The following is a 27833-nucleotide window of genomic DNA, read 5'->3' as shown; positions in this document are numbered from 1 at the left end:
TCTGGACAGCAATCTCATCTCAGATGCACTGACCAGGCAAACAGGAAAAGGCCCACGAACTTTTGAATTTCAATTTCCTGTTTGGCCAGTGTGGCAAGCTGCAGGTGACCATGCAGAGCTCATCAGCAGAAGGGACCATGATGGAGTCCCAGAATCGCAAAAGAGCTCCTGCATGGACCGAACGGGAGGTATGGGATCTGATCGCTGTATGGGGAGAAGAATCCGTGCTATCAGAACTACGTTCCAGTTTTTGAAATGCCAAAACATTTGTGAAAATCTCCCAGGGCATGAAGGACAGAGGCCATAACAGGGACCCGAAGCAGTGCCGCGTGAAACTTAAGGAGCTGAGGCAAGCCTATCAGAAAACCAGAGAGACAAACGGCCGCTCCGGGTCAGAGCCCCAAACATGCCGCTTCTATGATGAGCTGCATGCCATTTTAGGGGGTTCAGCCACCACTACCCAAGCCGTGTTATTTGACTCCTTCAATGGAGATGGAGGCAACACGGAAGCAGGTTTTGAGAATGAGGAAGATGATGATGATGAGGTTGTAGATGGCTCACAGCAAACAAGTGGAGAAACCGGTTTTCCCGACAGCCAGGAACTGTTTCTCACCCTGAACCTGGAGCCAATACCCCCCAAATCCACCCAAGGCTGCCTCCCGGACCCACCAGGCAGAGAAGGGACGTCTGGTGAGTGTACCTTTTAAAATACTATACAAGGTTTAAAAGCCAGCATGTTTAATGATTAATTTGCCCTGGCATTCGTGGCTCTCCTGGATATACTCCCAAAACCTTTGCAAAAGGTTTCTGGGGCGGGCAGCCTTATTCCATCCACCATGGTAGGACACTTTACCACTCCAGGCCAGCAGCACGTACTCAGGAATCATTGTAGAACAAAGCATTGCAGTGTATGTTTGCTGGCGTTCAAACAACATCCGTTCTTTATCTCTCTGTATTATCCTCAGGAGAGAGATATCATTCATGGTCACTTGGTTGAAATAGGGTGCTTTTCTTAAGGGGACATTCAGAGGTGCCCGTTCCTGCTGGGATGTTTGCCTGTGGCTGAACAGAAATGTTCCCCACTGTTAGCCACGCGGTGGGGGGAGGCAAAATGCGACCTTGTAACGAAAGCACATGTGCTATGTATGTAATGTTAACAGCAAGGTTTATCACGAAAGAGTGTACCCATTGTTCTATAAAATGTGTCTTTTTAAATACCACTGTCCCTTTTTTTTTCCCTCCATCAGCTGCATGTGTTTCAAGGATCACAGGATCTTCTCCTTCCCAGAGGCTAGCGAAGATTAGATGGCGAAAAAAACGCACTCGCGATGAAATGTTCTCTGAGCTCATGCTGTCCTCCCACACTGACAGAGCACAGAAGAATGCATGGAGGCAGACAATGTCAGAGTGCAGGAAAGCACAAAATGACCGGGAGGAGAGGTGGCGGGCTGAAGAGAGGGCTGAAGCTGAAAGGTGGTGGCAGCATGATGAGAGGAGGCAGGATTCAATGCTGAGGCTGCTGGAGGATCAAACTAATATGCTCCAGCGTACGGCTGAGCTGCAGGAAAGGCAGCAGGAACACAGACCGCCGCTATAGCCCCTGTGTAACCAACTGCTCTCCTCCCCAAGTTCCATAGCCTCCTCACCCAGATGTCCAAGAACGTGGTGGGGGGAGGCCTCCAGCCACCCAACCACTCCACCCCAGAGGATTGCCCAAGTAACAGCAGGCTGGCATTCAATAAGTTTTAAAGTACTGTGTGGCCTTGTCCTTCCCTCCTCCACCACCCCTCCTGGGCTACCTTGGTAATTATCCCCCTATTTGTGTGATGAATTAATGAATTTGTGTGAAGAATTCATGAATGTGAAGCAACAATGACTTTATTGCCTCTGCAAGCAGTGATCGAAGGGAGGTGGGGAGGATGGTTAGCTTACAGGGAAGTAGAGTGAACCAAGGGGCGGGGGCTTTCATCAAGGAGAAACAAACAGAACTTTCACACCATAGCCTGGCCAGTCATGAAACTGGTTTTCAAAGCTTCTCTGATGCGCACCGCACCCTCCTGTGCTTTTCTAACCGCCCTGGTGTTTGGCTGTGCGTAACCAACAGTCAGGCGATTTGCCTCAACCTCCCACCCTGCCATAAACATCTTCCCCTTACTCTCACAGATATTGTGGAGTGCACAGCAAGCAGTAATAACAGTGGAAATATTGGTTTCACCGAGGTGCAACTGCTCCAGCGCGCTTTTAAACGTCCAAATGCACATTCTACCACCATTCTGCACTTGCTCAGCCTGTAGTTGAACAGCTCCTGACTACTCTCCAGGCTGCCTATGTATGGCTTCATGAGCCATGGCATTAAGAGGTAGGCTGGGTCCTCAAGGATAACTATAGACATTTCAACATCCCCAACTGTTATTTTCTGATCTGGGAAGAAAGTCCCTTCCTGCAGCTTTTGAAACAGACCAGAGTTCCTGAAGATGCGAGCGTCATGTATCTTTCCCAGCCATCCCATGTTGATGTTGGTGAAACGTCCCTTGTGATCCACCAGTGCTTGCAGCACTATTGAAAAGTACCCCTGGCAGTTTATGTACTCACTGGCTTGGTGTTCTGGTGTCAAGATAGGGATATGGGTTCCGTCTATGGCCCCATCACAGTTAAGGAATCCCATTGCAGCAAAGCCATCCACTATGACCTGCATGTTTCCCAGGGTCACTACCCTTGATATCAGCAGATCTTTGATTGCGTTGGCTATTTGCATCACAGCAGCCCCCATAGTAGATTTCCCCACTCCAAATTGATTCCCGATTGACCGGTAGCTGTCTGGCGTTGCAAGCTTCCACAGGGCTATTGCCACTCTCTTCTCAACTGTGAGGGCTGCTCTCATCTTGGTATTCTTCCGCCTCAGGGCAGGGGAAAGCAAGTCACAAAGTTCCATGAAAGTGCCCTTACGCATGCTAAAGTTTCACAGACACTGGGAATCGTCCCAGACCTGCAACACTATGCGGTCCCACCAGTCTGTGCTCGTTTCCTGGGCCCAGAATCAGCGTTCCACTGCATGAGCCTGTCCCATTAGCACCATGATGACCACATTGCCAGGGCACGTGCTTTGAGAGAAGTCTGTGTCCATGTCCTCATCACTCTCGTAACCACGCTGACGTCGCCTACTCACCCGGTTTCACTTTGCCAGATTCTGGTGCTGCATATGCTGCTGGATAATGTGTGTGGTGTTTAATGTGCTCCTAATTGCCAAAGTGATCTGAGCAGGCTCCATGCTTGCCGTGGTATGGCGTCTGCACAGAAAAAAGGCATGGAACGATTGTCTGCTGCTGCCCTGACGGAGGGAGGGGCGACTGACGACATGGCTTACAGGGAATTAAAATCAACAAAGGGGGTGGCTTTGCGAGAAACTGAATGGTCGCCTCAAGGATAGAACTCAAAACTGGGTTTAGCAGGCCGTTGATTTCACAGAGGGAGGGAGGGAAGGAGGGAGGAGAAAATGAATACAAAACAAATCTGGTCTATTTCTTGTTTTGAGCCATTTCATCTATCTTTATACATCTTGCTGGCAGCAGACTGTGCAGTACGACCACTAGCCATCGTCACCTCCTGGGTGCTCGGCAGAAGACGGCGCAGTATGACTGCTGGCCATCGTCTTCTGCTGGCTGCAGATTAAAAGACAGTGCACTGCCGATAGGACTCAATTGCCATGAGACGAAACAAGGGAAATGACCTGGCTGAGTCATTCCCATGTTTGCCCAGGCGCCCGGTTAAAAGAGCACCCAGGACTACGTTGACGACGGCTACCAGTCATACTGCACTGTCTGCTGTCAAAAGGCAATAAACTGCTGCTGTGTAGCAATGCAGTACCACGTCTGCCAGCACCCAGGAGACATACGGTGACGGTTAGCTGAGCGGGTTCCATGCTTGCCGTGGTATGGCGTCTGCACAGGTAACTCAAGAAAAAAAGGCGCAAAACGATTGTCTGCCCTTGCTTTTACGGAGGGAGGGAGGGAACGGGGGCCTGACAATATGTACCCAGAACCACCCGCGACAATGTTTTAGCCCCATAAGGCACTGGGATTTCTACCCAGAATTCAAATGGGTGGTGAAGACTGCGGGAACTGTGGGATAGCTACCCACAGTGCAAAGCTCCGGAAGTTGACAGTTGCCTCAGTACTGTGGACGCAGTCCGCCGACTACATGCACTTAGAGCGTTTGTGTGGGGACACACACACTCGACTGTATAAAAACGCTTTCTACAAAACCAACTTCTATAAATTCGACCTAATTTCGTAGTACAGACATACCCAAAGACAATGAGGAAGTTTCTTCTGGTAAGAGTCAACATGTGTGCGCCTACTTCATTTATTAGTAACGTGATAAACCATTGATGAGCTCTGTTCAAATGGGTCTTCTCATTAAAGTTTGCTTCACAAAAAAACTAACACTCAGATACTATATGTGTACTTATGTCTTAAAAGCAATATTTTTTCTAGCCTTTAGTAACAATGAGCACAGCAATTGCTAAATGTTATATTCTGTAGGTTCCTTTCATGTTTTACATTAATGAGATTCAGATATCAAGTATTATGAAAACAATCTGAACAATTTAAAATGTTTCAATACCATTTTGATTTAGAAGGCATTTGTCCACTTGCATGCAGTAATAGTACACATACTACTTTTTAAAGATATTCATTGATTAAAAATACGTACACATATTATTGCTCTGTTTGCATAATGTTTCAGTATAAAGCAGAAGGAAAAAATCCCCTTAAGTCTGCCGTGGCTTCCCACAGCTGCCCGCGCGGCTCTCCCCAACTCGGCTCTGGCCAGGGATGGGAAACGGCTCAGAACTGCAGCCTGGCCACGGTAAGAGCTGGGCGGGCAGCTGTGGGGAGCCGCTACCTGCCCTGGGCAACTCCACAGGTCTGCCCCCACCTCCCTGCCGAGCCAGTATAGAGCCCAGCCAGGGAGCTATGGCAGACCCTTCACCTGCCCATGATGAGAGCAGCCCCAGCCGTGTCCCCGCCTGGCCGAGGGCACGTGGAGTGTCAGTGACTCCGTGTGGGTGCCCCACAGCTGCCCAAGTGGCTCTCCCCAACCGGACTCCTGTAGGGAGGACGCCTTGGAGCCTCAGCCCGGCCCCCAGTGTAGAGTTCTGCAAATCCATGGATGCGGATATCCGCAAAAATTATCTGTGGATATCTGTGGATCGGATGTGGATACACATTTGTGTATCCGAGCAGGGCTCTAGACATAGCTACCAACCACATCTCGGGGAGGTTCAGTATCTAGGCATAGGTAGTGTCTTCACTAAGCACTACAGTGGTGCAGCTAAACCACTGCAGCACTGTAAACATAGACCAGCCCTGAGGTAGAAAACTATGGAGTAATCTCTAGGGAGGCCTTAAAAAGAATAGGAACAGAGAAGACAAAAAGGCATGATAACCTTATATACCTCCCCATCTCCAGTTTCTATGAAAATTAAGGACAAAACATTAGTTAAACCACTCACTCTCTAAAATTCAATATTTTCAAGGTTTTTAATTTAAATACTAGGTTTTCTGCATTTATGCCCTTATCTTTAATATATTCTCCCATTCAACTTTGTGCCTTCTTCCATGCCACCCCTTATACCAGAAATTCCCTCCCCTCTAAAATCTGCCAGACTTCATTCAAAACAACTTTTTTAGCCACACACATTTTTGAGTCTCAACCATTTTAACACTGAACCTCCACTTGGTGTTTGTGTTGGACTGCACTATCTGATGTTGTTTGATTGTAAGTGCCTTAGGACAGGGAACATAATTGCTTCTGTTCTGCTAGAAAGACTGAGGCTTGGTCTACACTACAAACTTATGTTGGATTTTCCTACACCCGAGTGATGTAGTTACCTTGACCTAACCCCAAGTGTAAACAGTGCTGTCGACAGGAGGGCTTCTGCAGTGCCAGCTATATATATATATATATTAATATATACATAAATGTTCCAAGTATATGCTTTTACATGCGATTACACTATACTTCCATTTCTGTCAGTCACTTAGGGAGGGATCCACAAAAGTATTTTGGTGCCTAAACCCCAGACTCAAGCACCTAAGTCCCTGTTTTAGGCACCTATGTTCATGCAATCCACAAAACTCCCACGGAACTGTATAGGTACCTAAATTTACTTGATGCCTATATTTCTGCCTCAGGCAGCAGTGCACAACCTCTAGGCATCTGGTCACCTATCTTCCACCTAACCCCTAGGCCAATTCATGAACCAGGGAAGACAGGCCACCTAAGTTGTATGCAAGGGCCCACTACAACAGGTGTGTCCAGAGGGAGCCTGCCAGATTGGGTTCCATTCAAAATTAAGTAGGACCTTATAACTTTTAGTCCAGTGGTTAGAGCACTCCCCTGGGATGTGGGAGACCCAGGTTCAATTCTGCTTTTGCTATCAGAGCAGGAGAAAGTATATGAACAGGGGTCTCCTACCTCTCAGGAACATGTGGTAGTCACTGAACTATGAGATATTCTGATGTAGGGGTCCCTCAGTCTCTCGTGATGATTGTTCTCATTGAGCTATAGAGAAAGAATACAAGTAACACTGTAGTCCAGTGGTTAGGGTGCTCACCTGGGAGGTGGGAGAGTCTGGATCCAATCTCCATACTCCAACCACTCTTTCATTATTTGTCCACAGTGGAACTGCTTCAACAGGAGAGACAGAGGGAGCCCCTAGTTCAAATTCTCTCCCCCTCTCTGTGGGGAAGGGGGGAAACAGGAAATGAACCTGGGTCTCCAACATCCAAGATGAGTGCTCTAATCACTAGGCTAAACATTCAAAGATCAGCACCACACCACTTCCTCCTCAAGCCATTTTGCTGGAAGAGAGGCAGGTGCCTAACTCATTCGCCACAAGAAACACCTTAGGCACCTAAGCCATCTGACTCCAGGTGGTGGTATCCATTCGTGGATTGTCATGTACAGGTAGGCCCCTCCCTGCAGCCTGGCCTTAGATACTTATCTCTGTGAGAAGTGTGAGGCTTAGTACTGACCCCTCTGGTCAGCATTTCCCATTGGCTATCTTAGGCAGCTCCCCAACAAACGCGCTGGCTTTTGTGAATGACATTTTTAGGTGCCTATTTCTCCCCCTTCATTGTGTCGGGGGCTTAGGCGCCTAACTTGGCTTTGTGGCTCGCAGTGTTGTTCCTGGATTTTCAGGGCACCTAAACGTTAAGTGCTGCGATGCTCAGTGTTACAATGCTTAAGTCCCTTCAAGGATCCAATTCTTGCTCTCCTAGCCTAAACACACACCACTGAAGCACTGATCCTCCACATGACTGTTCAGTGTTTGCACTGCAGCCTACAAGTTACAATCAATTCTGAGTTTAGCAATATTCAAGCCTAACTCTGAATGCATTTGTTTCCTCCTCAACCTTGTTAAAAGTGGTAATAAAAAAAACCTGGAAGCTGAAGGACTTTTTATAAACAGTATTTTAAAAAATCCTGGTCCAAGACTATACTATAACAAATGTCCATCCTCCTCCCCTCCGTCCCCCAACCAGAGTTCTGTTAGGGTAACTATAAAGATATAGCAATAATAATTAAAATCAGGTACGTTTTCTCATTTTCTACTGGGCATAATTTGCAGCCCACCATAATAGGTTTACTCAGTAGTTGCTGCTCTGGCAGATTTCTTTCCAAGAGAAAGACTCCAGAGAAACGACCCGTACTGCATCCAGGAGTCTCTGACTCGTATGGTCAAATTTCTGGAAAAAGGGAACTGCAGTTCAAAACACACAGATGCTAAATATATGCTTTTGATTTATCAGGCCACTTCTGTCCTTTATTACGTTGATGAATCAGCAGCCACAGAGTTTTCCACAGAGCATATTTGGAGGTAGAGGAATTCAATTCTCCCACAAGGGGCTAAGAACAGGTTCCCTGAACAAGAGGGAGGGGCAAGTCAATTAACTCTGTCAGCAATGCTATATCTAGAGGGGCTTGTTGGAGTCAAAATAATGGATGGGTACCGGTCACAGTGAAAGGGCTAACTGCACCTCTTTTCCCTTTGTGATCTCTGAGTGTACCCATTCAGATGTTAGGCCTCCTGCCTTTGCCTATCTCAAGAGGAATTTTGCAATTCTCCCATACCTCTCTGGGAACTGAGGCCTGTGTATCCACCATTATTAACCTGCAGGCCCAAGTGAGTGTCTTGGAAGTTTTGACCAGTGATGACACAGCTTTCTTCAAAACAGACCAAAGCTTTAGAAGAAAAACGGGATTTTAAAATGGCAGTTGATGCACATCCAGCTTACCACCCTCTGATGGTAACCTAGAAAGGCATGAAGTCTCCAGACACAGCCAGGGGCAGTTGTGTGTCTTGGTCTGGTTACCCAGAACAGTTTAACTATTGGCCCTCCCTTGAGAAAGGGTCCCTTTTCAATCCTGTCAGAGCTTCTTTGTTCTAATCGGTGTTCGCAATCCATCTGGTCAAAACCAGTTTTGTAGGTTGGAGAAGACAAAAATAATCAAAGCTAGCAGTTTTGGCACTGTCCCGTAACAAGTTCTGTTTGCTGAGAAGTGCCTACCTTCATTCAGTATTCTACCTACCTATTTCCTCAGACAGCTCTTTACTGAGTTAACCCAATATAGTCACACAGTAAGCATCCCAATAACAAGATCAACATCCAATACCTATGAATATTACTGAGTAGCTCCAAATCCATCACAGTACCCAATTGTGGAAGTCCTACTGGAAAGCATCAAGAAAGCCAATGAAAAAGAAGCGTATTGCACTAATTATTTACTGTCTCATTCAGGATATAACCAAAAAAGAAAAGGAATACTTGTGGCACCTTAGAGACTAACAAATTTATTTGAGCATAAGCTTTCGTGAGCTACAGCTCACTTCATTGGATGCAGTTTTCTACCCCGGATAGACACTGAAAGACTGTCAGGCCTGCAGGGCTATCAAGCTTTGACAGTTTGAATGAATGAGATTCACACACACAGAAATAACCCATGAGTGAGACACATGAAGAATCTTTCATCATCAGAAGCCATGTTAAAAAACAGACTTAAAATTAATCCCAGACGACAGGTTTCAGAGTAGCAGCCATAAATTTGTTAGTCTCTAAGGTGCCACAAGTCCTCCTTTTCTTTTTTTCCCAGATGACAGTGATTTTTTTTTTTAAAAGGAAAATGATTTAGGAATCAGCTGCACCTAATGATGCTTTGTTCCTCATTTGTCTGATTACAGAAAGACACCCCATTCTCTCCAGAAGTCTTATACAGAGACAGCTGCTGTAGGCCCTGGAATCAGTCACACCCATCTGCATTTAATCACAGATTCAGGAGGGGATGACTGGTTTTTAGACAGTAACATGGACATGGCTACCAAAAGCCTCCCAGGCACAGAGTGGAAACCTTGCCCCCAATCTCAAGCAGGTAAACCCAGGGAAAGAATGAAGAGCTCTGCTGCACCCAGCCAGTATCCCAGAGAAGTCCACTTCCCCATCTCAGGTTTCAGAGTAGCAGCCGTGTTAGTCTGTATTCGCAAAAAGAAAAGGAGGACTTGTGGCACCTTAGAGACTAACAAATTTATCCGAGCATAAGCTTTTGAGAGCTACAGCTCACTTCATCAGAAATGCATCCGACGAAGCGAGCTGTAGCTCACGAAAGCTTATGCTCTAATAAATTTGTTAGTCTCTAAGGTGCCACAAGTCCTCCTTTTCTTTTTCCCCCATCTCAGAAAGAGAGACCCAGGGAAAAGCTCAAACTGCCCAGTTCACCCCCCCCCACACACACGCTCCCTCCCTCCCTGGCATGTCCGGGGGGGGGGGGGGAATAGCTGAAGGCCGTGGTTAAACAGCCACAGTTCAGGAGGACGGGATCAGGGGAGAGAGAAAACAAAGGAAGTTAGTCAGGTAGCTGTACAGTGCGTATCACGGGGGAGTGCCGCAGACCAAATCATTAACACCTCTCTGGGGCCGCCAGTATCCTGCCCCCGCCCTAAGCCTCCCCCCGCTCACACCGCAACCCAGAGCCGGAGCTCCGTCATCAAAGCGCGGGGGGGGGGGGGATTAGCCCGTAAGAGAAAGTACAACTCGGGCGCAGGCTCCTCTAACCCCAGCACCTTCAGCAGCCACAGTCGTCCAGCCCCGGCCCCCAACTCAAGCCAAGGCAAGCCCAAGAGTAGCTCCCGCTAGCTTTACTGGGGCTAAAAGGGAGAGACGTGCTGAGCCAATCCCGGGTCGGTTGTGTCCCCCAAAGGGGGTGGCCTGACTTCCTTTTGCCACCCACCGCTTTGAAGAGCAAAGCGACTGGCACAGCGATGAAGGCGGCCCCCGGCGGGAAAGGGGAGAATACGGGAAAGCAAATGCCTCCTCCTCATCCCCAGCTTTTTGCCCAGGGCATTGCGCCCATGCCACTTACTTTGTTCCCAGCTCACTTCCCGGCTGCAAACCTTCTGCAGCTGCGGCTTCCTCGCTCGGCTGCTGTGGCAATTTCCGTTTCTCCCCGACTCCCATTTCCTGGCACGTCAGGAGGTGGGGTCTGGCTGCGCCGAGCTCCGGGGCCGCTCGCTGGGGTTCCGCCGGCGGCCCGAGCAGCGCTACCCGAGTGCCGCTGTCGGCTCCTCCCCGGCCGCTTCCCAGGTCCCTGCGTCGACGCAAGAATCGTTGCTTCTGGGATCGGAGCTGCTCCGGGAAAGCGACCACCTCCATTGCGCTTCCCACTCTCGCGGCCCCTCCGGCAGCTTCCCAGAGCCCATTAGCCCTGCATCCTAAGCACTTCTCTGGTGCTGCGCCTTCCTGCTGCTGCTCTGTGGAGTTCCTTTCAACATCATTTTTATTGCTTATTTCAACAAGTCGGGCTTCTCAAACCGGGAGAACCTGAATGAGCCACGTGAAAGTACTAGCCTCGAAGGATTGCAAATTCCGGGGCAGCGCTTAGATCCATACTGTGGCCAGAAGACCTACAGAAAACACTAACAGCAAGACGCCTGTTAAACGGCTATAAAATACAATGAAATAAGCAAAAAGTGGGGACGTTTTTTTTTTTTTTGCCAAAGGATAAAACGTGATAGCTCTACAGAGTATGGCCCCCACCCCATTGCAACAATGTTGGTTAGCGTGAATTTAACCGAACAAATGACCCAATGAAATCAAAAAGTTACCTTGAGGCAGGGCTGTTCTAATTTGAATAAGGGGCATTAAATATGGATAATCTAAATGTCTCATTAAAAATACTTTATTCCCATTTTAAACCTTGCTTTATAGAGGACCGGTACTGGAAAATAACGGATTGATAGACTTTTTTTTTTCTCTGCTTCTTCCCCGGAGAGAAGGTGGGTTAGTTTTTGGGGAGGACGGTAGGTACTTTTAGTACTTTCAGACGTCACATCCTGTCCTTCCTGATTTGGTGGAAGGACTTGTTGGAAAGCTCTGATGTATATGGTGTATATGATTTTTCATCTCTTTAATAAAGATTCAGCAAGCACTTCAATTAAAATCCCCTCTTCCGTCTCCCTTCCCCGACAGGTCAATTGGCCGTTTGAATTAAACAAATGCTGCTGGTTTAAAGTATGAGCAAAAATTGCTCAACCTCAATTAATATGGTGATTTTACTTGCTTGATGTGATTATGTAGTCATGCTATAGTCCATAGTCTGAGGAAAAAAAAACAGAAGGCAGACAGGAACTGAATTTCTAATGTAAAACATCCCCCCTGCCAAATAATAATGAAGAAAGAGAAAAGTCTCTCTTTCCAAATGAACTAGACTTGCAAATCTGAGTGCCACATGAATCTAACAATATTTGAAAGTGAATTTCAATTACATGGGTGGTTAAAAAAAGGGGGGGGGGTATTTGAAGTGCTTTCCATGGACTTCCATCCAGCACAGTATCCTGGAGGTGAAGGTCAGGCTTGACAAAGCCCTGCCTGGGATGATTTAGTTGGGGATTGGTCCTGCTTTGAGCAGGGGGTTGGACTAGATGACCTCCTGAAGTCCCTTCCAACCCTGATATTCTATGATTCCTGTCTACTGACAGTGGCCAATGCCAAGTGCCCCAGAGGGAGTGAACCGAACAGGTAATGATTTATCTCCTGCCATCCATCTCCACCCTGTGACATAGGCTAGGGCCACCATTCCTTACCCATCCTGGCTAACAGCCATTAATGGACTTAGCTTCCATAAATTTATCCAGTTCTCTTTTAAACCCTGTTATATTCCTAACCTTCACAACCTTCTCAGGCAAGGAGTCCCACTGGTTGACTGTGCGCTGTGTGAAGAACTTCCTTTTGTTTTAAACCTGCTTCCCATTAATTTCATTTGGTGGCCCCCTAGTTCTTATATAATGGGAACAAGTAAATAACTTTTCCTTATTCACTTTCTCCACACCACTCATGATTTTATATACCTCTATCATATCCCCCCCTTAGTCTCCTCTTTTTCAAGCTGAAAAGTCCTAGCCTCTTTAATCTCTCCTCCTAGGGGACCCGTTCCAAACCCCTAATCATTTTAGTTGCCCCTTTTCTAATGCAGTATATCTTTTTTGAGATGAGGTGACCACATCTGTATGCAGTATTCAAGATGTGGGCATACCATAGATTTATATAAGGGCAAGAAGATATTCTCTGTCTTATTCTCTATCCCTTTTTTAATGATTCCCAACATCCCATTTGCTTTTTTGACTGCCGCTGCACACGGCATGGACATCTTCAGAGAACTATCCACAATGATTCCAAGCTCTTTCTCCTGATTAGTTGTAGCTAAATTAGCCCCCATCATATTGTATGTATAGTTGGGGTTATTTTTCCAATGTGCATTGCTTTACATTTATCCACGTTAAATTTCATTTGCCATTCATCCCCAATCATTTAGTTTTGTGAGATCATTTTGAAATTCCTCACAGTCTGCTTTGGTCTTGACTATCTTGAGCAGTTTAGTATCATCTGCAAACTGAGCTACCTTGTGGTTTACCCCTTTCTCCAGATCATTTATGAATAAGTTGAATAGGATTGGTCCTAGGACTGACCCTTGGGGAACACCACTAGTTCCCCTTTCCATTCTGAAAATTTACCATTACTACCCTTTGTTCCCTGTCTTTTAACCAGTTCTAAAACCATGAAAGGATCGTCTCTCTTATCCCATGACAACTTAATTTACGTAAGAGCCTTTGGTGAGGGACCTTGTCAAAGCCTTTCTGGAAATCTAAGTACACTATGTCCACTGGATCCCCCTTGTCCACATGTTTGTTGATCCCTTCAAAGAACTCTAATCGATTAGTAAGACATGATTTCCCTTTACAGAAATCATCTTGACTTTTGTCTAACAAAAGTTATTCTGTGTCTGACAATTTTATTCTTTACCATTGTTTCAACTAATTTGCCCAGTATTGATGTTAGAATTACCAGTCTGTAATTGCCGGAATCACTTCTAGAGCCCTTTTTAAATATTGGCATTACATTAGCTATCTTCCAGTCATTGGGTACAGAAGCTGATTTAAAGGACAGGTTATAAACCATAGTTAATAGTTCCACAATTTCACATTTGAGTTCTTTCAGAACTCTTGGGTGAATGCCATCTGGTCCCAGTGACTTGTTACTGTTAAGTTTCTCAATTAATTCAAAAACCTCCTGTAGTGACACTTCAATCTGTGAAAAGAAAAGGAGTACTTGTGGCACCTTAGAGACTAACAAATTTATTAGAGCATAAGCTTTCGTGAGCTACAGCTCACTTCATCGGATGCATTTGGTGGAAAAAACAGAGGAGAGATTTATATACACACACACAGAGAACATGAAACAATGGGTTTATCATACACACTGTAAGGAGAGTGATCACTTAAGATAAGCCATCACCCACAGCAGGGGGGGGAAAGGAGGAAAACCTTCCATGGTGACAAGCAGGTACACGCTGCTACTCTGAAACCTGTTCAATCTGTGAAAATTCCTCAGCTTTGTCACCTTCAAAAGATGGCTCAGGTTTGGGACTCTCCCTAACATCTCAGCTGTGAAGACAGAAACTAAAGGAATTCTTTGCTTCACTGCGATGACTTTATCGGCTTTTAAGTGCTCCTTTTGTATCTCGATTGTCCCGGGGGGCCCACTGGTTGTTTAGCAGGCTTCCTGCTTCTGATGTACTTAAACATTTTATTACCTTTTGAGTTTTTGGCTAGCTGTTCTTCAAGCTCCTTTTTGGCTTTTCTTATTACATTTTTACACTTCATTTGGCAGTGTTTACACTCCTTTCTATTTACCTCACTAGGATTTGACTTCCACTTTTTAAAAGATGCCTTTTTATCTCTCACTGCTTCTTTTACCTGGTTGTTAAGTCACGGTGATTCTTTTTTAGCTCTTTTACTGTGTTTTTTAATTTGGGGTATACATTTAAGTTGAGCCTCTATTATGGTGTCTTTGAAAAGTGTCCATGCAGCTTGCAGGGATTTCACTCTAGTCACTGTACCTTTTAATTTCTGTTTAACTAACCTCCTCATTTTTGCATAGTTCCCCTTTTTGAAATTAAATGCCACAGTGTTGGGCTGTTGAGGTGTTCTTCCCACCCCAGGAATGTTAAATGTTATTATATTATGGTCACTATTCCCAAGCAGTCCTGTTATAGTTACCTCTTGGACCAGATCCTGCGCTCCACTCAGGACTAAATCGAGAGTTGCCTCTCCCCTTGTGGGTTCCTGTACCAGCTGCTCCAAGAAGCAGTCATTGAAAATATCGAGAAATTTTGTCTCTGCATTTTGTCCTGAGGTAACATGTACCAGTCAATAGGGGGATAATTGAAATCCCCCACTATTATTGAGTTCTTTACTTTCAGAGCCTCTCTAATCTCCCTTAGCATTTCATCATTACAATCATTGTCCTGGTCAGGTGATCGATAATAGATCCCTACCGTTATATTCTTATTAGAGCATGGAATTATATCCATAGAGATTCTGTGGAACATGTGGATTCATTTAAGATTATTTCATTTGATTCTACATTTTCTTTCACAGATAGTGCTACTCCCCCTCCACTTCCCGCACCACATGTTCTGTCCTTCCGATATATTTTGTACTCCGGAACAATTGTGTCCCATTGATTGTCCTCACTCCACCAGGTTTCTGTGATGCCTATTATATCAATATCCTCCTTTAACACGAGGCACTCTAGTTCACCCATCTTATTATTTAGACTTCTAGCATTTTTGTACAAGCACTTTAAAAACTTGTCACTGTTTGTCTGCCCTTTTCTGATGTGTCAGATTCTTTATGTGAATGTTTCTCATCTGATCTGGCCATTTATCCTCTTCCATCCTCTCCTCCTGACTAAAACCTAGAGAATCTCTGTCAATAGACTCTCCTCTAAGAGAAGTCTCTGTCCAATCATAGAATATCAGGGTTGGAAAGGACTTCAGAAGGTCATTTAGTCCAACCCCCTGCTCAAAGCAGGACCAATCCCCAACTAAATCATCCTAGCCAGGGCTTTGTCAAGCCTGACCTTAAAAACTTCTAAGGAAGGAGATTCCACCACCTCCCTAGGTAACGCATTCCAGTGTTTCACCACCCCCCTCGTGAAAAAGTTTTCCCTAATATCCAACCTAAACCTCCCCCACTGCAACTTGAGACCATTACTCCTTGTTCTGTCATCTGCTACTACTGAGAACAGTCTAGATCCATCTTCTTTAGAACCCCCTTTCAGGTAGTTGAAAGCAGCTATCACATCCTCCCTCATTCTTCTCTTCTGCAGACTAAACAATTCCAGTTCCCTCAGCCTCTCCTTAGAAGTCAGGGGACGGGAACACAATCATTTTTTTTGCTCTCTGCTGGACTCTCTCCAATTTTTCCACATCCTTCTTGTAGCGTGGGGCCCAAAACTGGACACAGTACTCCAGATGAGGCCTCACCAGTGTTGAATAGAGGGGAACGATTACAGCCCTCGATCTGCTGGCAATCCATGTGCTCCTCTGCAGCAATCAGCTTTCCCCCCATCTTAGTTTAAAAACTGCTCTGCAACCTTTTTAATGTCAAGTGCCAGCAGTCTGGATCCACTTTGGTTTAGGTGGAGCCCATCGGTTCCTGTATGGACTCTCCCTATCCCAAAAGTTTCCCCAGTTCCTAATAAATCTAAACCCTTCCTCTCCACACCATCGTCTCATCCATGCATTGAGACTCTGAAGCTCTGCTTGCCTACCTGGCCCTGCATGTGAAACTGGAAGCATTTCTGAGAATGTCACGATAAAGGTCCTGGATTTCAGCCTCTTTCCCAGCAGCCTAAATTTGGCCTCAAGGACGTCTCTCCTACCCTTCTCTATGTCATTGGTATCTACATGTACCACGACCACCAGCTCCTCCCCAGCGCTACACAAGTCTAGCTCGATGCCTTGAGAGATCCTCAGTTTAATCCAAGTTTATTTTGTCATATAAATTCATTAGGTGTTTTAAACAGGGATCTCTGATCATACACCTTTCAGACTAATAAATTTATACAGCATACAGGCCCAGCAGTAGTAAAAAATGCTTGTCACCCTTCTTTCAAAGGGGTTTTTATTTATAAATATAAACTATAGGAGAAGGTAAGAAGGGAGAGGAGATTGAACTAGGTAAATTGTGTTTTCTGTATGCGAGACTGTTCCTGCTCTTAAAATCTCCAAAAAATTACTTCTTTAAAGTTTTCCCAGTTGACTATCATCATTTTTCTTAAATCACCTAATGAAGTGCTTGCTCCTTGGTCATATGCACAAACTTTTCATTTTTACAGTAGCTGCTGTGGCGCAAGCATCTGGAATACATTTGGCACTTTGCATAATGACATAGACTATATATTTAAATAAAAGTTTTGTGTATTTTACTTAAAATTCAGGCTGAGATTTATCTACTTTAAGACTCAAGAAGGTCCTACATAAAGTTAAGAATGACATATTGCTGTTATGTTTTTCTTTGGTGGTAGAGAGAAAAGGTCAAATTTTAATTAAAATTATATTAAAGATTTGTTAAAAAGTTAATAAAATAAAAAAAATCAGTAGCATTACCACTTTTCTATTTGGCCTTCTACTCAATTTCCCTACCAATTCATAATTGTTCCTCATTTTACATAAAGTAGCATTTGTCATTTTGACTACCCCATTCAAAAATGTTCTCAGCACATTCTATGGGAGACTTCCCCAGTATTTCCCCACTTCCAAGATGCTCTAATAGACATTTTTAACTATGGACAACATCCCTCATTTCAGTGCTGAAAAATCTTTACAGCTTTAGGACAGCAAACTTTTCAACTGGAGGCCAGGCAAAGAGAGAGGGAGAGGTTTTTTTTTATTTTTATTTTTTAAGTTTAATCTCTTGCTAGTGAGAAAATTATTCTCTGCAATTAGAAATGTATCCAGGCTGACCTACAAAATGATTGAAGGGAAGCTCATTTATGCAAGTAAAGGCAAACTGCAAAGTGTTATGCGATTGTATTTTAAAACATCACTCACAAGATTTCTCCATTCCTCATATCACATTGAACATGAAGCTGTTGACCTGGAGGACAACTTGAAACATCTCATCACTGAAAAATGAACTACAGAAAGGTAAAGACAGACAAGCTTTGTCTATACACAAGCTGCACTGATTTGAAAACCGGTTTAAACTGGTGCAAGTCCAAGTGTGGGTCTCAGAGTGGCTTAGCTTATGCTTGTACCACTGCAATATATATTTTCCTCTAAACATTCAGATATTCAAAATTCAGACTATGAGAATAATATATTAATATGGGCAGTTTGCTTTCTAATGATCAGAAATCTTTGAACTTACTCAAACTAATGAAAACAACATTAACCTTTTTTTCCTCTACGCAAAGTAAGACACTGAGTGTTTAATTTACTCAGATGTAAAGTGGAAGGATATACCTTAAACATTATTGAATTACTTTCCAGACATCAGTTGAAACAATAAAATTAGAGCTGTCAAACGATTAAAAAAAATTGTGATTAACTGCACAATTAAAAATATAATACCATTTATTTAAATATTTTTGGATATTTCCTACATTTTAAAATATATTGATTTCAGTTACACGACAGAATACAAAGTGTACAGTGCTCACTTTATATTTATTTTTATTACAAATATTTGTGCTGTAAAAACAAATAGTATTTTTCATTTCATCTCATACAAGTACTGTAGTACAATCTCTATCACGAAAGTTGAACTTACAAATGTCGAATTATGTATAAAAAATTGCATTCAAAAATAAAACAATGTAAAACTTTGAGCCTAAAAGTCCACTCAGTCCTACTTCTTGTTCAGCCAGTCACTCAGACAAAAAGTTAGTTTACATTTAAGTGAGATAATGCTGCATGCTTCTTGTTTATGTTACCTGAAAGTGAGAACAGACGTTTGCATGGCACTGTTGTAGTTGGCATCGCAAGATATTTATGTGCCAGATACGCTAAAGATTCATATGTCCCTTCATCTTCAACCACCATTCCCGAGGACATTCATCCATGCTGATGACAGGTTCTGCTCGATGACGATCCAAAGCAGTGCAGACCGACGCATGTTCACTTTCATCATCTGAGTCAGATGTCACCAGCCGAAGGTTGATTTTCTTTTTTGATGGTTTGGGTTCTGTAGTTTTGGCATTGGAGTGCTGCTCTTTTAAGACTTTTGAAAGCACCACATCTCATCCCTCTCAGATTTTGGAAGGCACTTCAGATTCTTAAATCTTGGGTTGAGTGCTGTAGCTATCTTTAGAAACCTCACATTGGTACCTTCTTTGTGTTTTGTCAAATCTGCAGTGAAAGTGTTCTTAAAATGAAGAACATGTGCTGGGTCATCATCTGAGACTGCTATAATATGAAATACAAGGCAGAATGCAGGTAAAACAGAGCGAGACATGCTATTCTCCCCCAAGAAGTTCAGTCAACATTTAATTAATGCGTTTTCTTTAAACAAGTTTCATCAGCATGGAAGCATGTCCTCTGGAATGGTGGCCGAAGCATGATGGGGCATACGAATGTTTAGCATATCTGGCACGTAAATACCTTGCAATGCTGGCTACAAAACTGCGATGTGAAAGCCTGTTCTCACTTTCAGGGGACATTGTAAATAAAAAGTGGGCAGCATTATCTCCCATAGTGCCAACAAACTTGTCTGTCTTCGAAATTGGCTGAATAAGAAGTAGGACTAGGCCGACTTGTAAGCTCTAAAATTTTACATTGTTTTGTTTTTGAGTGCAGTTATGTAAGAAAAAAATCTACATTTGTAAGTTACACTTTCACAATAAAGAGATTGCATTACAGTACTTGTATGGGGTGAACTGAAAAATACGATTTCTTTTATCATTTTTACAGTGCAAATATTTGTAATAAAAATAAAGTGAACACCGTACACCTTGTATTGTGTGTTGTAACTGAAATCAATATATTTGAAAATATAGAAAAACATCCAAAAATATTTAATTTCAATTGGTATTCTATTGTTTAACAGTGCAATTAAAACTGCTGTTAATCGCGAGACCTAAATAAAATCACCATATTATATTGAATATAACTGATCAAATGTGAACTTTGACCCTCATCACAAAATTTAATTGAAGCCATAGTGAACATCAGTTATCTGCTGAAAGAATCAGTCATGCCTTCATTTGAAGCGAGATCTACATAGCAGCAATCATTTGTTAAGATGCTTTATTGACAACTCTCCAGCATTCACCACAAAAAATAGGTTCACTTTTGCATATGATTACATCTTAGTTTTTTCAATAGCATTTTATTGGCAGTGGAAAAATGCTTCAGAACTTTACTGAAAGAAAGCAATAAATAATACTGTGGTAAAAATAGTTCAGAGTACTTAGGCTGTACATACTTCGTTCCATAATCAGAAGTACACAAAAAAGATTATTAGAAAAAAAACACAAAACAGTAACAATGAATTTCAGTTGTACAAGTAAACTAAAGAGAAGAAACCAAACAAGAAAAAAAAAAAAGACATGCTATATATATTGTTGCATAATAAATAATGCACCATGATCTGAACAGATTTCTTACTGGCTTTTTAGTGTGCCATTCAATGATACATTTTCTACGCAAAGCCTGAAATGGCTACAACCATCAAAAATTTTAAAAAATCTGGACAATTTTTAGAACAAGTTTACAAACGAATGCAAAAAGATGACTTAAGAAAAATAAGGCTTTTATTAGAAGTTGCACTACTTTATTCTTCAGCATACTGTGCCTTCATCTTTTACTATTCTTTTTTTACATTAGACTGCAGTGCTTCATGATTGGTCCATTAAGAATAGTTGCATCAGTGCCTTTCCACAAATGTTTTTAATCAAAAGGATATGGGAGGAAAGCACTTTTTGTGGCCTGTGGATTACTACCAGGAGCTATTATGAAGTCTTTCTTCCTTGGCTGAGAGAAAACATTTCTCAGTTTATGGCTTATGTTCAGTCATTGTAAAGACATGCTATACAAATACAGCAGACTGGAAGTTATGAAGGAGTTAACCAATTCTAAAACATGTTCCATAGTGTTATAATGTTCCCCCGTTTTAAAAATGTACTAAAGCATTAAATGAAGACAAATTCACCCTATCTGACAAAATTTTCTTTGTAAAAAAGGTACAACTATCAACAGAAATAAAAATAATCTATTAGACCTGCTTACTAAAACGTTTATCTGAATGCTTATCTGAAAAAGGCTGGTTTATTTCATTTTTAGAACTAGCTAATATTTCCAAAAGACAAAATATATACTGCTTGGTGTCATGATACTTTTACAAAGACAGGAAAATCCTTTTCACCTTCAATTTCATTATTAAAAACCCAATGACAATTACAATAACTGCATAATTTACAAAAGCCCTATATTGCTTATAGGGACATATACTTACAAGCATTACAGTACATTCAGTTGGAAAAACTAAAATTAAGGATAAAATCAGCAAGGATTTGATTTATAGACTGAATACAGATGGAAATGGTAAGTAACTATATAAATGAAGTCACATAGCTTTACTTAAATATAAGAAACATTTAATTCTAAAATATTTTCTCTATGGTACTCATGAATTTGTTTGCTAATTAAAAACTCTGTAATAAAATATCTCAAAGTGTCCATTTAACAAGTATTAACAAATTAAAGATTCCACTGATTTCTAAAATATGGTCTTTGAGTTCAAAATGCTGCATATCACCGGTAGAAATAGTGTGGGTAAACTGCAAAATAAAAAAGAAATCTGTTATACAATGTCTCAAGATTTATTAAAAAAAACCCAAACATACATTACATTCCAAGTTTCTCAGTTAAACAGCTCATTGTTGTGGTATGTATTTAATGTATTACTACCCTTTTGTGAAGTATAGAGTTCTCTCCTACACCCCAACCTCCTGCCCCAGCCCGGAGCCCCCCATATACCCTGCACCCCTTATTTCTGATCCCAACCCAGAGCCCACACCCCTAGCCAGAGCTCTGACCCCTTCCTGCACTCCAACCCTCTGCCCAACCCAGTGAAATTGAGCAAGTGGGGGAGAGCGAGGGAGGGGTGAGATGGAGTGACCGGGACGCTGGGTCTCAGGGAAGGAGCGGGGGGGCAAGGGTGTTCAGTTTTCTGCAGTCAGAAAGTTGGTAACCCTAATCTAGCATTCTTCAAATCACAGTACTATACTTTTATCAGTCCATTCCAAAAACGGAAAGAATTTTCTGTAGTATCTGGCTGGTGAATCTTGCCCATATGCTCAGGGTTTAGGTGATCGCCATATTTGGGGTCGGGAAGGAATTTTCCTCCAGGGCAGACTGGAGAGGCCCTGGAGGTTTTTCGCCTTCCTCTGTAGCATGGGGCAGGGTCACTTGAGGGAGGCTTCTCTGCTCCTTGAAGGCTTTAAACCACGATTTGAGGACTTCAGTAGCTCAGACATAAGTGAGGTTTTTCGCAGGAGTGGGTGGGTGAGTTTTGTGGCCTGCGCTGTGCAGGAGGTCGGACTAGATGATCAGAATGGTCCCTTCTGACCTTAGTATCTATGAATCTATTTGGTCCCAATATATGTTTCAGTTACAATATGAAGCTTGAGGGCCAGAGCTCAAATACCTTCAATTCCCAATAAGAGATAAACTTTTTTTTTCTGGATGATTCTTACTGTGTAATATATATATTTAAAAAAACAACAATATTAAGGCAATTAGAGTTAAGAGCTTTAACATTCACAAAGAAATGTTTTTAAAGTATCTACTTGATTTATACAGGGATGGATCCAGCTCAGTTAAATTGCCCTTCACCTGCAGGAACTTCCTTTCCCAGCATTTTATACTACAGAGCTCTTTTAGAATACTTTTATATACTAAAGGCAACAGACTTTGAAGCTCCAACTATACTAGGAAATTGATACTATACTGACCGATTGCTATGAAAGCTTATCAGCACCAAGTCCCATAGAGCAAACGTTGAAAGTAATTTAACTACAAATAGACAAAAATATTTTAAGCACCACTACAGAAACATGATTTTTGCTTGCAAGTGACAGACTTAAATCAGACAACTTCTGAATTTCTGCCTGTTCTTTAAGAAGTAACAGAGATCGATTTGAGATGTGTATGATGTAACCTAATATAGGGGCTCCTTCCCACTTTGTTGTAGGATCTTCTGAGGTACAGTTAAAGGGCATCTTCTGCCCATCTACCTATTAAGGCTGTGAATTTGGAAAACCAGAGGATATGAAATATGATGCACTGTCCTATTTTGCATATTATATGAATGTACTAAGTCATTTACATAAGTATTTATTACATAAATTCTCCCCACCTGCTTCCCCATCTTTACCCACCCATACCCTGATTTGGTTCATTTTCAGGTTCCCCCATGTCACAGCCCCATCCCTCTGGTTCCCTCATGTGCCCCCTTCAAATCTTCCCACACACTATGTGAAGTATTTGATGCTACCTGTAATACTTTATGAATATTATATATTCCATCTATTTCTTATTGTGTTTGATACAGGATTACATGAGGTTACCTGCATGTATGCAGGAAAGGAAACAATAGCTTCAGGCAGCTCCATTTACTGTAACTTAAGGACAATGAAAGGCATCTTTCACTTTGAAGACCATGATGAATTCAACAGTCTGGCATGGCACAGAGTGGGGAGTGTCCATGCTTATAAAGGGGGGAACCCCCAAAGTGGGAAAACTGGAACAAAACTATTTGGAAGGATAAAAAGGACAGGAGTAGGCAGATCCTGTTGGGAAGCAGACTGAAGCCCAGTTTTGAGAGGATGGGGTCTCTGGAATAAGATAGGTCAACCTAAGTCTTTAGGTAAGATAGATGTATATACAGACCTGTTATTGTGTTAAAAATCCTTTTATCTTATCCTGTGATCCTACTTACTGTAAGGTTAAACAATGCTCCATTGGGTCACTGTATTCTCCATGATCTCAGCTTCCAAAGGAAAGAAGATGTCACTCACCCTGTGCAGTAACTGAGGTTCTTAAGAGATGGATGTCCCTATGGTTGCTCCACTTTAGGTGATTGTGTGCCCCTGCGCTTGTAATTGAAGATTTGTAGTAGAAATGCCTGTTTGGGTCGCACGTGCACTGTCCCCATCTCATGCTACCTCAGGTGATTACATAGTGCCGTGCGACCAACCCCAGTTCCTTCTCTACCGCAGAGTCTCTAGTGCGAAAACTCTGAAGTACAGGAGAAGAGAGAGGGTAGAGGAGCACCCACAGAGACAACCATCTCGAAGAAGCTCAGTTACTGAACAGGGTAACCTTCTTCTTTGAGGAGTCTCCCTGTGGGTGCTTCACTTTAGGTGACTGTAGAGCAGTGCCGTTAAGTGGAAGGCATGGACTTTGGATTACAGTCATGGCAGATGATAAAACCATAAGTCTGAATAGAGCATCTGATGATGAATGCTGCTCTATGGCATAATGTTGTGTGAACATATGGGCTGACGCCCAGGTTGCTGCTTTGCAGATGTCCATAGTGGGGACATTGTTGAGGAAGGATATCAAAGCAGACAGTGCTCTGGTGGAGCGTGTATAGGTCCCCAGTGGTTTTTGCTTTCGGTTTAGGAAATAACGGCAGTAGAACCCTTTCCCTCTCTTGTCTGGAGGGACCTCCTTCAGCACCCCCAGGTGCAGAAGATTCTGTACCTCTTGCACCAGTAGCTGCTCGTGAGAAGGGTCCCTGAAGCAGGGCGGGAGGGAGGGTCGGCCATGAATTGCAGGGTGTAGCCCAAAGAAATTGTGTCGAGCACCCAACGGTCCAAGGTCAGCTTTGACCAGGCTGACTGGAAGGGGCGTAGACAGTCGAGGAAAAAGCAGGGAGTGGATCCTGGGCAGGGGCTGGAGCGCCGTCCTCAGGCGCATCCTCAAATCGTCTGCTTCTGGCTTCCCTGATCTCGAGAGGGGCCATGCTGGGCAGAGGAGCAGGAAGACCAAGGGTGACGTCGCTTAAACCCCTTGTCTTTCTCCTTCTTTCTGTAGAAACTGGGCTGGGTGACACCCCATAAGCGAGGCAACAGCCAGAATTGCTTTCTAGCCTGTTGAGGGGTGTGCAAGCCCAAGGACCAGAGGGTGGCATGGGAGTCTTAAGGACCTGGAGCCATGCATTGGTCAGCTCCAAAAAGAGCCCTGCTCCCTCAAATGGGAGATCTTAGAGAGTAGTCTGCATCTCCTGGGACAGCCCAGGTTCCAGGGAAATTTTTTTCACCAGACAAAAGACATTACACACACCGTATAAATTTTATGCAAACAATTTAATACTGTACACAGGAATGATGACTGTGAAGCTTAGTTGAAGTGGTCAAATCAGAGGGTGGAATATTTCCCAGTGAATGCCTTACTGCTAAATAATGAACTAGCACTCGGCTGAGCCCTCAAGGGTTAACACACGGTTGTTAATGTAGCTTCATACTCTACAGGGCAGCATGAATGGAGGGAGGGGAGACAGCATGGCAGAGAGAGAGAGACACACACACAATGTGTTTGAGAGACAGACAGACGAGCATTGCCCCTTTAAGTACGCTGACCCCACTTTAAGTACATTGCCTTTTTAATGACAGGTTTCAGAGTAGCAGCCATGTTAGTTTGTATCCGCAAAAAAGAACAGGAGTACTTGTGGAACCTTAGAGACTAACAAATTTGAGCATAAGCTTTCGTGGGCTACAGCCAGTAGATTAACAAGTTGAGACAGCAGCTGCTACCAACAAGCTTCCTCCATCCTGAGTCCTGTCGTGTCCCCCCACTGCTCGGTGGAAATGGGGTAAAGTTGTGGGGGGGGACACCCTGACATTAGCACCCCTCTTCCTCCCACCTCTGCAAAGCAAGCAGGAGGTTCCCGGGAGCAGCTCCAAGGCAGAGGACAGGAGCAGCACATGGCAGTGGGGGGAGGGACAACTGAACTGCCCGGCAATTGATGGCCTGCTGGGCGGCTGCCGCACAGGGAACTTAGGGGAGCGGAGAGCTGACAGAAAGGCTGCCGGTCAACCCTGGTTCCAAGCCCCCACCAGCTAGCTCCAACGGGCCGCTCTTTCTGCAAGCGGTGGAAAAAGCAATCAGCTGCCAAACAACCTGATAAGGGAACATTGCGCAACTTTAAACGAGCATGTTCTCTAATTGATCAGCAACATAATGAAACAACAACGTTAACCGAGACGACTTTAAGTGAGGAGTTACTGTACTTGGTTGTTGGCCGCTAAGGCTGCCTTGGGCACCGGTAGCCCTACGAGGGGTCAGGATCCCTGGCTGGGCTCTGGATCTGGCCACAGCAGTTCCCCTATGTAGTTCCAGGGTGGGCATGTGGCCTAACACAGGTCCTTTCCCCGAAGCCCCCTTATCCTGCGGTACCAATAGGCCCTTCGGCTTCAGCTGCTTCTTGGGCACTGGGGAAGGGGCATGGTGACAGGTGGGTTCCGGTGCTGGCAGTGCGCTATGCGCTGACGTGCTAGGCATGGAGTCTGACCGGAAGGGCTCCAAAACAAGACGAAGCGCAAGGAGGGCCCTCAAGTGATTATCCCACTCCCTTTGAGTTTCAGGGTGAAAGTTCTTGCAGATCTTGCACTGGTGTTTTCTATGTGATTCTCCCTGACATTTCAAACAGTTATTGTTTGGGTCACTAATGGGCATTGGCCGGGTACACGATGAACATGGCTTAAAGCCTGGGGAATGGGGCATGCCCCACTCTGCAGCGAAGTCCCAGCCAGGACTCTAACTACTAAAACTATCGAACACTTAACTTAATGGTCAAACAAAGTACCTAAAAAAACTAATTAAAAAGGAGACAGAACTATGGGCTGAAAGAATGGCTAACACTCTTGGAATGCAAGCCAAGACACTCCGACCAACCGTCACAGGCGGTAAGAAGAAACTCAGAGGGCATAGGGTCGCCAGCACCTGATATACCGATACATGAGCACGGCACTCAACGGAGCGCCACAGCCAACCCTACAGATACCGCTAAGGCAAAAATGATGAGTGTGCACAAAGGCATGCATGCACACACAGAATGGAATTGAGATGAGCAAGCACTCAAAGAAAAATATTGTGTATGGGGGAGGAGATGCCATAAGGGCTCCCAAATTCCCTACTCACCTGGCAGATGTGATGGTCACGAGGAAAGCCACTTTCATTGAAAGGTGAGTAGTGAACAGATCACGAGAGATTCAAATGGGGGTCCAGTAAGGCCCTGTAACACCAGATTGAGGTCCCATGAAGGAGTAGGGACTTGTATTTCTGAGTAAATGTTATGAAGGCCCTTGAGAAAACGCTTGGTGGTTGGGTGAGCAAAGATCGAGAACTCATCCACCTTGTGGTGGAACACAGTGATGGCTGTGAGGTGTACTCTGATCGACCTCATGGCGAAGCCGATTTGTTTAAGTTCCAATATATAGTCCAGTACCAGTAGTAGAAGAGAGGAAACCACCATGATTTATCCATTTTGGCACCATGTATTGAATCGTCTCTATTTGTGCAGGTATGTATGTTGTATAGTTGGTCTACAACAACTGTTTGAGAGGTTTCAGAGTAGCAGCTGTGTTAGTCTGTATCCGTAAAAAGAAAAGGAGTACTTGTGGCACCTTAGAGACTAAGTTTATTAAAGCATAAGCTTTCGTGAGCTACAGCTCACTTCATTGGATGCATACAGTGGAAAATATAGTGGGGAGATTTAATATACACAGAGAACCTGAAACAATGGTGTTACCATACAGACTGTAACAAGAGTGATCAGGAAAGGTGAGCTATTACCAGCGGGGGGTGGGGGGTGGGGGGGAGATGGAAACCTTTTGTCGTGATAATCAAAGTGGGCCATTTCCAGCACTTTACAAGAACAGTAGAAGGGGAAACAAACAAGGGGAAATAGTTTTACTTTGTGTAATGACACATCCACTCCCAGTCTCTATTCAAGCCTAAGTTAATTGTATCCACTTTGCAAATTAATTCCAATTCAGCAGTCTCTCGTTGGAGTCTGTTTTTGAAGTTTTTTTGTTGAAGAATTGCCACCTTTTAGGTCTGTAATCGAGTGACCAAAGAGACTGAGGTGTTCTCCAACTGGTTTTTGAATGTGATAATTCTTGACATCTGATATGTGTCCATTTATTCTTTTACGTAGACTGTCCAGTTTGGCCAATGTACGTGGCAGAGGGGCATTGCTGGCACATGATGGCATATATCACATTGGTAGATGCGCAGGTGAACGAGCCTCTGATAGTGTTGATGTGATTAGCCCCTATGATGGCGTCCCCTGAATAGATATGTGGACACAGTTGGCAGTGGGCTTTGTTGCAAGGATAAGTTCCTGGGTTAGTGTTTTTGTTTTGTGGTTGCTGGTGAGTATTTGCTTCAGGTTGGGGGACTGTCTGTAAGCAAGGACTGGC

At 43.8% G+C, this 27833-nt stretch overlaps 2 protein-coding genes across 18 annotated transcripts in view; both read right to left on the bottom strand.

The window, feature by feature from the left end:
* CTTN (cortactin) overlaps nucleotides 1-10562 on the bottom strand; it is a 41507-nt gene extending 30945 nt beyond the window's left edge. For 2 of the 4 annotated variants that reach the window (XR_006281838.1, XM_043515720.1), the window contains exon 1: nucleotides 10423-10557. The gene's annotated coding sequence lies outside the window, so the exon portion shown is untranslated. Of the gene's footprint in view, nucleotides 1-10290 lie in introns of all 4 variants that reach the window. The other 2 variants (XM_038406280.2, XM_038406281.2) reach the window with 2 other exon arrangements.
* Nucleotides 10563-19712: 9150 nt separating this feature from the next.
* The window catches only part of PPFIA1 (PTPRF interacting protein alpha 1), an 83641-nt gene continuing 75520 nt past the window's right edge, over nucleotides 19713-27833 (bottom strand). For all 14 annotated transcript variants that reach the window (XR_006281916.1, XR_006281915.1, XR_006281917.1 and 11 more), the window contains one exon: nucleotides 19713-21182. The gene's annotated coding sequence lies outside the window, so the exon portion shown is untranslated. The remainder of the gene's footprint in view (nucleotides 21183-27833) is intronic.

This window comes from Dermochelys coriacea, chromosome 6, assembly GCF_009764565.3.
Source record: "Dermochelys coriacea isolate rDerCor1 chromosome 6, rDerCor1.pri.v4, whole genome shotgun sequence".
Taxonomy (NCBI): domain Eukaryota; kingdom Metazoa; phylum Chordata; order Testudines; family Dermochelyidae; genus Dermochelys; species Dermochelys coriacea.
Note: the sequence above shows the minus strand (reverse complement) of the source record. Positions and strands in the feature narration are given on the sequence as shown.